Source organism: Rhea americana, unplaced genomic scaffold (genome assembly GCF_003343005.1).
Source record: "Rhea americana isolate MKP2758 unplaced genomic scaffold, rheAme1 scaffold_281, whole genome shotgun sequence".
Taxonomy (NCBI): domain Eukaryota; kingdom Metazoa; phylum Chordata; class Aves; order Rheiformes; family Rheidae; genus Rhea; species Rhea americana.
Genome location: NW_028186403.1, coordinates 201,322 through 213,654, shown reverse-complemented (window position 1 = coordinate 213,654; position 12,333 = coordinate 201,322).

Below are 12,333 nucleotides of genomic sequence, written 5' to 3'. Positions count from 1 at the left end.
TCTGTGCAAAATTAAAACCTAATTTTATAGGATTGTATGGAGCTTTTAATTAGGAAGGAAACAGAAGAGAGAAGTTACGTGTACTGGCTGTTTGATACAGACAGAAGGCTGTGGTGCTGAACTACATAGGGCAGAAAGGCATTTTCACCTATCCTTTAAATAATGTCCATTCTGAAGAATACTCAGTTGCACTTTGTTGTATGATGAGCTATGCATGAACAAGGATGCTGGAGAGGTTCTGGTCAGCATTAGGAAGAGGAATATTTAAGAGGAACCTGACCTTTGGCTTTTTTGTGAAGATGCTCCTGGCAAGGGGCTGAGGGAAAGGCCATCACTTATGAAGTTTCTGGCACACTTGTTTGCYTTTGTGCTCGTACAGGAGCAGGAGGGAACATGGGTGTTGACTGGAAACATGGCACAATGGATCCACATASATAAGTGGTAGAAGATGCACAGGGAGGATAAGAGTATGAATGGTCTTGGCTGAAGTGAGCATTCACTTCTCATTAAAAATTCAGATCATCCCCAAGCAAATTCAGGGCTAAAGGAATCTATAACCACTCTCTTCTCCCATTACAATAACATTTGGAAGCTTTGGAAACTTTTATCTGTAGCATTTCTGTAGCTGGGTATGAGCCTTTGGGAAGGTAGCCGAACCTTACCACACAGAAAATGGTGATAGCATGGGATAGACTTCAACGCCAACTAAAACTCTGCATTTATTGTGTCCTTAGCTGCCTTGCTAACACAGGCAGGAGGCAAGAGGCCGGGTCTCGATCAGGCTGTTTGAAAGCTGAGATAGGTGGCAGTTTAAGTGCTCCCCTCACCTGCTCTCCGCCTTCTGACTCCACAGCCATCCCTTCTGGGGCAATATCTAACATCCAAAGCAACTGAGTTTCTTTCAGCAACTGCTATATGGTTGTGATGAATGGAGCATCCAGAGGAAATAGTACTTCCCCTTCCTCCACACYGGGTTAAGTCTTACTTTTTGTGGAGGGTCATTTTGCATTTAGATTTTCAAACAGCCATTCTTCAAACTGATCCTGCCTTTAGTCACCAAGATTATAGACTTGCTGTTTTCAGCAAATAGCTTGTTTCCTACAAAACAAAGGCAAAATAGGGCTTTCTTCAGAGTATTGTGGAAGATGGATGGACACACTCTGGAGGACTTAGCAGCTCTAGGCTATTTGTGCTTGGGCATATGGTCATTCAATACCTGCTTCTGCTAGTGTGGCTTGTGCCATCTCTAATACCGCATGGCTAAATTCAGCCTGCTGACCACTGCTCTCACCGTCTAGGAGATAGATGACTAGCATTAGATTTTTTTTTGCTTGTTGCAAATTTTCTACTATGGCCCAAATGTAAATGAACTGACCAGTCCACAGTGGTGGACTACCATCCTGCAGATGCTATAAGCAGTTGCCTCTGAGTTGCCACAGTATTGGCTGTAGGTGTGAGGTTTTGAGTTTGATGGGGGCTTGAAACCTCTGCTTTTGCCAAAGACAATGGCAGCACAGCATTTTTCTTGGTGGAAAAGCAGTATTTCTGGTGCTTCCTCTATGGAGAATTTTCAAATGAAACCTGAAAATCAGTTTTGCCATCTCAGAGTTCTTCAGACGTTCCATACAGTTTTCCATTGCTAACATCTTTTCATGACAGTRTAGTTGAAATATCTATTATTTCATTTTCAAAACCATTAAGGGAAGATTCTTAGTTTCTCCTAAAACTCCTTTCTAGGACAACGACTTCTGTTTGTTTTATAGCGAAATATTTTAACACACTGACAAAAAGGGAGGCTGGATTCATCTCATCCATCTTTACTCATATAAAAGAAGTTAAGCATTTAAGCACAGCTTGTTGTCTGCGCTCCTTTCATATTCTGCATGAACCAGTAACAAGCCCCAGGGAGACACATGCTCTAATTTGAACAAGAGAGAATATACCTCCATCTSACAGTACACTGAACAGGTAGTGCTGCCCATTTAATGTCTATCTTGTGTTTAAACCAACTGAATTGACTACTGGATATTGCTGTTTCTCCCCCTTGACTATAGAGGGAACCCAAATGATTAGTTTTGCCCAGATGCCTAATTCTTAGATGGCTAAAATTAGCATGATAAATCCTACTCCCGGTCTAATTCAAGTTTCAATGGGATTCAATGGAATTTAGATACATATGTAATTTGGACATTTTGTAAAATGTCCCCACTGGTAAATGAAATCATCAGTACCCTCCATGTATGCATAACTCAAGCCTGGCTTCTTCAAGATATATTGCTTAGCTTCTCAGAGGGATATTGCTCATGAGCATAATGCTGTTGTTTGCTTATATACTGTGACACATGCTGTGTTCACACACGCTGATTGTGCCACCCTTGGGCATCCTAGATAGCACTTTTTCTATGATGGCATCTTTCATCATGTCCAGTTTTAAGAACTATTATCATCAGCAAGACAAACTGGGGAACATTTTATGCTAGAATCATTCTAAGAATAGAAATTTACTGGATATCTATGCAAGAAGCCTCCTGAGCTTATTGCCTTCTGGGCTCTTGGATCCTTTCTTGGGAGTATAGGTAGACAGTTTCTTTGAGATAGATCAAACTGGAAGACTCTGTACTGGCTGTTTCATCTAGCCCTATGGGTTTTAGACTTCTAGCAGGATAGGTACCTTGAGATTACAGCTTTAGACTTGTAGCAGGATATGTACCTTGAGATTCTCCATTGCTGGCTTCTGGCAGGCCTTCCAGCTAAGGTTAATACAGTTTGTATCTCTGACAGACTGATGACAGTCCAAGTGAGTGGTGGTTATGGAATGGAAGTATTCTCACCTATCCCAGATTGCTGGACACTTAAGGGTCAGCACCTGTACTTTAGATACCAGGTCAAGTTTAGAAAAGATACATGTGCCTAACATTGGCTTCTCATGAGTTCTGCAGAAGCCCTCATGTAAGTTAATTGGTGAAGGCAAATGAGGAGCTGCCTGTCTTTTTTAGACCTTTTTTGTACATGCTTCTATATGTTTTCTAAGGTTTCTGCATTTGTAGAACACTTCTGTACTTTCGATCTGCTTTCATTTTGTGTCATTCTGGCTCAGTATGAAAAATCCTTCTTGATATAAACAAGTATCCATTCTATTTTCCTGTGATCATGGCTGACATTTGTTTCTAATGTGGAGAAATGACGGGGCAGTTCAACTTAGATAAGAATTATTGTATTAATTGTTGCCTCAGTTTATGCACTGCAGACTGACTCAGATGAACAATAGATAATGCAAACTACCTCCACTTTCCCTGTGTCTTCTCTACATTTTTGGCCCAAACTAGCTGATACAGGGATACAGCTTGGGAAAGCTTGGAAGAAACTCAGCGTTAACCATTTATGARTCGGATATAGTGGAGACTCCTGGGTACAGAACACTCCCACAGTGCTTTTGTTCTGCCTTCATCGTCCTCAGTGGTAGCAGCTGGTAGGATGTGCACTAGTAAGGATATTTGCTACTCAACATATGGTTGAGTTTCACCTTGAGACCTCAGTTCTGTCAAACTGTTAAAGATTAAATGCCTCTTTTCTTTAAGTGAGTGTCAGAATCACCACAGAAATCACTGAGAGGTAAGAAATGTATTCCTTTAGGAGCATCTTCATTGATCTCCCCATGGTTTCTGAGCAGTGTGTGGTCCTGAATTCATGACTATCCATTACTCCAGAATTGTTGATCTAGTTACATATTCCTTAGACTTCTGAGAGGGGAAACTCGTATCCTTGGAAGGAAGCAAAAGTCAAATAAGAGCTACTCTAAATCATACCAAGCAATATTACTTGCCCCAGCGAACTGCGGGTATCTYCTGGGACTGGAAAGCAGCTGTTTCTGTTGGTCCTGCTGAAATCAGCCCAGTTTCACTGTCTGTAATGGAATTGTGCATGCCACACAGCTTAGTTATTGCTGCTGGCATCCGGGGTGGGGTCTGAAAGCTATTGTGCTGGAGAAAGATCTTTCTTTATGTCTTTACCCAGGTTAGAGGGTCTAGGATCATATTCTCCCCCTAGATGGCTGGTAAATGGTTGGGTCTATATGTATATACCCTTGAGAACTGTAAAACATATGCCCTGAGTACTTTGTGAATGATGCTCTTCCAAGGAAACATTCTCTTTTCCCTTTCTTTTCTTTGCTTGCTTTCTCCCTCTCTTCATGTTTTCTGAAGCCTCCTTTTGCTTTCTGTTGCTCTGTTTGTGAAGATGCAGGGTGGCTTGTAGTCCTGCATGCAAAGACATGTATACACTATGTTCCTGGGCAATTTSTCTGGAGAACCTGGAGAGAAATTCTTCCTGTTGTTCTTTATTGCATAGGAGGAAATGCAATGAATGGGAACCTTCCCTGGCATTTTGGATACTCAGACGTTTTGATATGAATTAAGGAGTCGACTTCAGCTGATCATTTCTCACATGTACCTGGAGCCCTCTGGTGGTGACTGAGGATTTTAAAATCTCTTTTTTTTGAATTTTATCCAAATATGTATGGCCTTTTGTAAGATTTATTTTTTTTGTATCTGTATTTTTTAAGGGAGAATTTTGCAGTTAGTGTAATATCTTTTTTCCATTATTTTCCCATATGGTTTCACCAGCTCTGTCTACTAAAAATAGYATTTTTCTGTTGCCCAGTAATGTTGACTCAAAAAATTGGCTTGGCCTGAGAAGTGCCATATTTACTCTGCAGGCAATGGAAGCTGTAGCTGTGCAGTTAAAGAAAATTCAGGGAGTGTTTTGGAGTTGGAAGTCATTTCAAATTAGCATGTACTGAAACTCTGACTTTGCCATMACATTTCCTTCTAACCCTTCAGCTCAGAAGCAGATTGTTAACTACTCTCCGAGGGTGGCTGACTCTGTGGAGAAGAGGGAGAATGGTGAAAGAAGAGGAGCAGAAGGGCATGTGAAGCTGAGTTTGCTAGGTGTTATACTTCTTTCAGCCTTCTGTTCTTAAACAATTAAACTGAAGCAGCATYGCTGGCTGGGTGGTTACTCCAGCCTTATAAAAACATAAAATTGGTTGTGCTCAGTTAGACCAGGGAGCCATCTATCCTGGTGCCCTGCTTCCAAGAGACATTATGATCAGAAGGTCATTTTCCTCAGGGTAGACTTACATCTCGCACTCCAGGTGTGCTGATTCCTGTAAGGTCACCCTCAATGTGGGTAGCTTGACTGTGTAGTTCCTGATAGCTGAGGAARAACAAAGCCATCAGTGGCCATAAGCAGATGCCTAGGGAAGAGTACAACACGGCAAGTTCTATTCCTTCCTAATGCTTCCCCAAGTTCAGCTACTTCCTAAGCTGGATTTGGTCCTAGTTGTCCCAAACTGGATTTCTCTTCCTGCTCCCATTATGCCAGTAGCACTCTGTGGCAGGGGTTGGTATTAGCTTAGGCAGCCCCTCTCTGGCTCTGAAAACCATAACATTCCATTTGTGCAATTGCCGGACTTTGAGCCTCTTAGGGTCTACAGGATAGGATGGGGTCATCTTTRCAGATTTATCTGGAGAACAGGAGCTACTCTTGTTCAAGAAATCACAGGAACACTCAATTGCTTTGTAGTTGCTCGCCATGCAGTGTCTGCCACGCAAGGTCCCTTGCTTTTGTGCTCCTGCCTGGTTCATCCCAGCACAGACCAGTGTAAGACTTCTGGAGCAATCTGCCATGTTCTGAATGAGTGGTGCTGTGATCTGTATGCCGAGTTGCCCAGTGAAAGGACGTTGCATTGGAAATCCCGAAGGGAAAAATGAGATATTTCCTTTTATGCCAATCCCCGTGTAGTTCAACAGCAGAGGAGGAAGCAGCTGCCCCTTAGGAGGAAGAGGTAGGGTGGATTCATAAGGAGGGAGCTGAACTAGTAGCAGCAGCAAAGTAAATATTACTTGAGAKGGCACATGTGACCTCTTCGATATTTAAAGAGTTTGTGTGTTTGTTTGTATGCCTGTGTGCGTGTGTGCATGTGTGCGTATATGTGTTTATGTCCATGCACACCTGAGGAATCCTATTTATAATCCTATTTCTAGAAGGCTCAAATAAACCTATGCCTCTTACTTTTGGGGGCAAGGCAGCTGTTTTAGAGATGCTGGCAGTGAGCGGGTATTGTGGAGGCTACACACAGGGAGAAGCAGAAATTGTACAATGTCCTGGTACTGATGTGTTGCAAAGGCCCTCCCTATTGAACTCACTGCTCAGCGGCTGTGGGACAGAGTTATGAATGCTGTGATGCATGGAGAAGCCAGCCAAGGAACAGCTGGAGGGGAGCTCTGGTACAGAGCTGGCAGCTAACCTGATGTTGCTGCTCCTGCCATCATATTAAGAGCTGTCATAGATCTGAGGGTGCTAGCTTTCTGGGTAGGCTCCACCCTGAGCTGATTACTAAAACACTGCTTATTTGTACTTGGTGGGTAAAAGAATGATTGCAGTCACTGGTAAAACATTGTTCTATCAGCACAGTGTGTTGGTAAAATAAATCAAAGGGGGCAGGCAGTTTCCTGCATAAATTTCCTCGTGTTATGAGTTGAGCCTTCAAGTTGTTGCTGAGCTGAGTGGGAGCTTATGGGGGTCAGGGAGAGAGCAGGGAGCCAGGCTGTTCTCAGATCACTGTCCTAGTTGTAGACTGAACAATCTTACAGTCACAATTCCCTCTTACATTGAGTAGTAATAATAGTCATTACCTGCCCTTCTGGGCTGCTGAGAAAATGCAATAGGTAACCAGTTTGAAGATATTATGATACTGCAAACCAAGCAGGTCTGGGCCTGATCTGCCCTTCGCAAAGAGATCTGGGTGATATAAATGACGTTAGGATACTGGTTGTGACATAGCACAGTGTAGAGGTGATAGGCTTGATGGTCCTTCTGTGGTCCACTAGCTTATATCAAGAAAGAGAGTCAGTTCTCTTCTTACCATGGACTCGTTAGCATTTCCACAGTAATATGGCTTGGTTTGATGCAATGACCTTGCCTTTCTTTAGTCTCCTAYGCCAGCTGCTGTTACGTGTTAAAATAAGATTCTTTTTTTCCTTTCTCAGAGAGAATAAAAATCAAATCCTTACAGAACAAAGATCCTCAAAGCACAACAGAGCAGTAGGAAGCCAAATCAAGGCATTGGACAGCATGAGAGCTTTGAAAGCCTGGATTAAATTGCAAACTGGCTGAACAACCCTCCTGAAGAGATGTCACCTTTTATTTGATGGTAGAAACTTGTCCGCCTAAAGTGCGTGTATGCACGTGTGAGAGAGGCAGGCAAGGAAGGGGAGAAACGAGGCTGGTCCAGCACTGCAGGTTCCTCTCAGAAGTAGAATGCAATGAGTTAAGCAGTTGGCAGTATCTGAGCTGGTGTTTGCTGGTTTATGAGATGCAGAGCAGGCCTACTGAAGTCCTCTAGCAGGTAATTAGTTTGCTGGAGTGTCTATGCCTTGTTATAGTCTCTGGCAGTTTGCTATTCTTCTCCCTCCTGATCATCTTTTAGATTTTTTAGGCAATGGAAGGAACATGGGAGGAAAGAGAAGTTATTTTGCTCCAGAGAAATAATAAGATTTTATTGTTGCTTTTGAACATTGTAAAAAAGGTCAGTTCTGAACTGCTGCTAATACAGAAACAATTTTGTGTCTGGAATTAGGGGCTGATATGCAGCAGAATTTTTCGACCGGAGTCTGTAGAAGTGTAGTGATTTACATGCTGTTGGCAAAAGGCCTTATTTTGGGGGTTGTAGCCTCATCCCCAGCATGTCTATTACTTTTCCATGAATTGAAATGGCAGTATCAAACTCGACAAAAAAGCTCCAATCCTTCCCTCTCTTCCTTCATAGATAGGTATGAAGGCATTTTTTTCACACATCTGCTGACAAAAAGAGCAGGGGAACCTATCTCCAGGTTTTCAAAGTCTGTCTTGCTTAGCTCTGCTCTCTTCTTCCAGGTGTTGTGTGGCCAAGGGCTTCCTGAACCACTGTCACCCCATTAGCTTAGTTCTCACAAGGCAAGCAGAGTCTCAATGTGTTCAAAAAACTATGCAATAGCTGTAAGCCATAAAACTGTGGCTGCTGCTCTTATTTTGTGGCATCGAGGTATGTGAGGACAACACTTGCTGTAGTCACATCTGCAACAGTGTAGGTCAATGCACTTCGGTTTGGTAGGAATTTCTCCGCTAATACTGTGAACTGGGAGAAAATGGTACTTTCATCTCGGAAACGGGGAGAAATTGCCCTTTGCAATCTACTTCCCTGCTGCTGCAACACAGATTGGGGCAGGGAGGTAGAAATTTCTTCCTTCTCGGTCATGAAAGGATGAAAAATTGGTCTCTGTATCTTTTAGGGCTGTTGCTTTCCTAATGCTTTTCTGACAATGCTCTTAATTCCTTTTATTGATGTAATAATTGATCTCCTGACTACAGCCAGAGATGCTGCTAAGCATTTCCAATGGGCTCAGATTGAACAGCATACAATTTCTCTGTTCAGCTGTGAAAACACCTCCCTTGAATTATGTTGTAAGTGAGATCAGGATAAAACAGGCTACCTCTGGCTTGTCTGTAGCATTTCAGAGGAATTCGTACATCCCACAGGACATTGTTTTCGGATAACCTTCCCAGAGGGATACTTTCTGCATAATCCTTGCCACTTAGAAGCTATTTTTTAATGTCCTACAGTATAGAAAATTTCCTGGAAAAAAGTCCCATACTTTGTAAGATGTGTAAATCCTGCTCTACATTTTGCTAAATTCTTAGTCTGAATGATATCTTCCATCAATAAGTTCCACAGGTTGTTTAGGTGCTGTATGGAATACATTTCACTGTACCTGCCTTTTATTGTAATTGAATGCCCTTCTATTTCCTGCACAAGGCAGTAATTTTGCTTTCTCCATCCTTTGATATTTTTATCTGTTGCAGCCCTCACTTATTTATTGCCTCTTGAAAACAAGTAAAACCAATCTTTCTCATTTCTTTTCATACTGTAGTCTTTCTATTCCTCTGTTTTTTTGCCTCTCTATCTCTGCATCAGTTTTCTTTATGTGACATCATTCTTGAGATCTTGGTCCCAGTGAAGTCAGAGGCAAAATAAGTGGATGATCTTGTTAGTGCTAGGGTTTCATTTGAAAACTTTGGAGGGAAAGTGTGATTTCAGGCAAAGGTGCATCACAGTTTTATCTTTATTTTCCATCMTATTCTTATGTGCACCTAAAATTGGTACACCCACCTTTGCAAGTTACTGATGCTACCATGTATTCAAGTTATTCCATACTCTTAGAGGAAGAAATTCTTAAGTGCTGTGATAACTTTAATTGCTTGTCAAGCCATTTGTAAAGATTTGTAAAGATTTAATAGTGTCTGCTGTTTGCCATCCAGAAAGTGCACTCTGGTTTTCTAGGATGAATTACACTGAAAGAAATGAATTCATCACCCCTATCAAAATTATCAGCTTGCATCACTTTTCATACAGATAATGATTTCAAATCAGCTAAGTGATTTCTGTGTATTAGCCCTGAAGTCCTTTATGTTCTCCAAATACTTAAATCTATCGTAAGCATGGTGTTGGCGTCAGAGATTTTACTAGCATGCAGTCTGGTAGCATTGTTAGCTGTTTCTTACAGAATGGTAGTCTTTGCTATAGGTACCTAGGTCTGTATTTAACTGAGGGAGCAAATTCTTGAAAAGGTGAGGCTGGCATCAGCTCTGTGATGTCTGAACCATTGAAGAATGCATCACCAGAGTGGAGAAGTTGCTTGCTCTTTTTTTCCTCTGCAGTCACAATGTGATGTCAGGCAGGAACCTGTAAATTTATGGCTTTGAAATAGCTCTGGTTATGTAGCTGCCACATGGTTACCGTGTCCCTTTGCAGATTAAACCCTGGGCCTGGAGTGYCTTGTCTGGACTGCTATAGATACAAAGATGCAGCCATTCATGAATTCTGAGCATGTTTTAGGCCTTCTCCTTTACTTTGTCTACAAGACTTCAGGACTCTTTCCTGGCCAGGAATTCCATTACTCTAAGACCTCAGATACTTTGTCTAACAGATTTGGAGTAAATAAATAGTAAAAATGCTGATGAGGACAAAGATAGTAATAAAATTCTTCTGTAAATACTGTAGCTGGAGTCTGAAGGACAAAAACTGACATGCCTATGAATGGATATGAGTTGGTAGGAGGCTGCGGAGCTCACAACAGCCTGACCAGACTGACCAGAATTGCCTCACTGTCTCTTCTTTTTCTCTTCCTGGTTGGTATCCATCTGATGTCTCTTGTCTTAACATATTAATTTAAGCTTGTTATTGCATCTCATCATCAAAGGGGCAGGAAAAAAAAACCTTTTAAAATAAATGTGCTTTGGAATTTAACCCCTCCCCATACATAAACACTTCAGTTCTTGTGCCCTCCCTCAGCTTTGGCCCATAATCCCACTCCTGACCTTGCCTGCCAAGCAGATATACCTCCCTGCATTTCACACTTCGCTGTTCCCCTTGCCCATGTATCTCATCTCACCAGTTATTCACTGCCTGGAGAACTCCTGAGCAGAGCCAGGACCTCAGAGCCCCTTTAGAGTACCCTAATGGGCCTTGTGATGTGGCTTTTGTTCATGGAGGTTTCCTTGGACTGTTGACATCGTCCTATTGAAGAGAAGCAACCATGCAAGAATTTCTGTGTTTTGTTTTATTATTTTTTTCAGTCAGTGGCTGGATGTCTTTGTTTTGTTGCTTTTCCCTCTTTCAGTGGGCTTCTTGCTTCACCTTCATGATCTCCCACAACCCATAGAATGGCCTCCCTCCTGGCAGCCTCTCATATTGACTTGCTTCTGAGACAAGTGCTCCTCTTGAAGATACTTCCTTGAACACTTAMAAGTCTCTGGGGTTTGTTTTGGGGGTGGGGAGATGGTTCAAAGCARTACATGCTGAAGCACTCGTATTGTTGTAGCTAGCACATTCCTCAGGTTAGGGAAGGGATGGTGCTTACAGGAGAGAATGCCTTTTGCATAGTGCTAACGCAGCCAGGATTAAAATTGGGCTAGGCAATACCTGTACTGCTAGCAGGGGTCTGGCATGGCAACGGTGAGTGTCTTACATGTTGTACCAAAGCTGTTCAGGTCTCTGGGCCCAGACTTCTTTACAAGCAGCTGAGCTGTCCCTAAACTGAGCCATAACCTCAGCCTGATACCAATGCATATCCTGTCCTAACTCTGTCCTTCTCAAAGAGTCATCAGTCTCGTACTAGTGTTGTCAGGCCTCCATCTCAGTCTTTAGGATCTGCAAATATATCAAGGTTATCTGCCCCTGAGCACTGTGTGTGTGGCTGGTAGGAACAAAACAAGAGAAGAACTTAAGGGATACTTAAAGAAGTGAAAAGTTAGGCACTGCTATTGACAGAGATGGAAGGGCATCAGCCTAAATTAAATATTAGTTAAACTATGCAAAGTTAGTGCATCTCTGGAGAAATAAACTTAGCTGGAAATACAAGATAACCTGAAAATAGCAGGTACCTTATCAGACTCTATGATCCTGTATGGTTCATGGTCAACCTCATTAGCAAATCTTAATTATGAAATAGCCTATCATTTCCAGAACCAATTATAATTTAAGAAATTGGGGGAGTTATTAGTAATTAAATTAAGCTTAAGAATGCAAAATTTGTCTAAAAATTGCTGGGTCTGTATTTTATATTGTGTCTGAAGTGTTTTATCTCATTTGTCAATTCCTCCTATTAGTTTGAGTTGACAGCTACAGTATTTTAAAAAAGAAGCTGGACAGGAAACAAGTGCTTCAGACAGGACACAAAGCTGTACGGTTTGCTGCCAAATCTCAGGCATGCATGTGGTCTGACATACACACACGTGAGTCAGCTTCAGGCATGGGCAAAATGGGAAGTGTTACAGGGTAGCAGGCTGCCTAGAGCAAGAGAATGGCTGAGGGGTACCTGTGGCTCTCTCCGTACAAGAGGAGACTACTTTCAGCCGCTTGAACAGCAAATACTGCCAGTCTCTGCCTTCTGGCCCTACTGGCAGGCCCAGACACCGTGGCTGGTGCTGTCTGTCAGGAAAAGGTTTGATGGTGTGGGGCAGCAGTTTGTCCCTTCTCCCTGAATGGGATTTGTCTTAGCACTAACTGTTACTACCCTATGTTAAAGTGGTGGCAGACCTGTCATGGTCTTACTGACTAGGATTCAGTGCTTTTACTGCTGTAGTTTAGATCTGATTTTCTGTCAGGGAGGACAGGTGTTCTGTTTAAAATATGATATGTGCCGGATCTTGTCATGGCTAATGTGTGTCATCTTGTCCTCATCTTTGGGATATCAGCGCTAAATCTTGCCTATGTTGCTGAGAATCTTTGAGCTG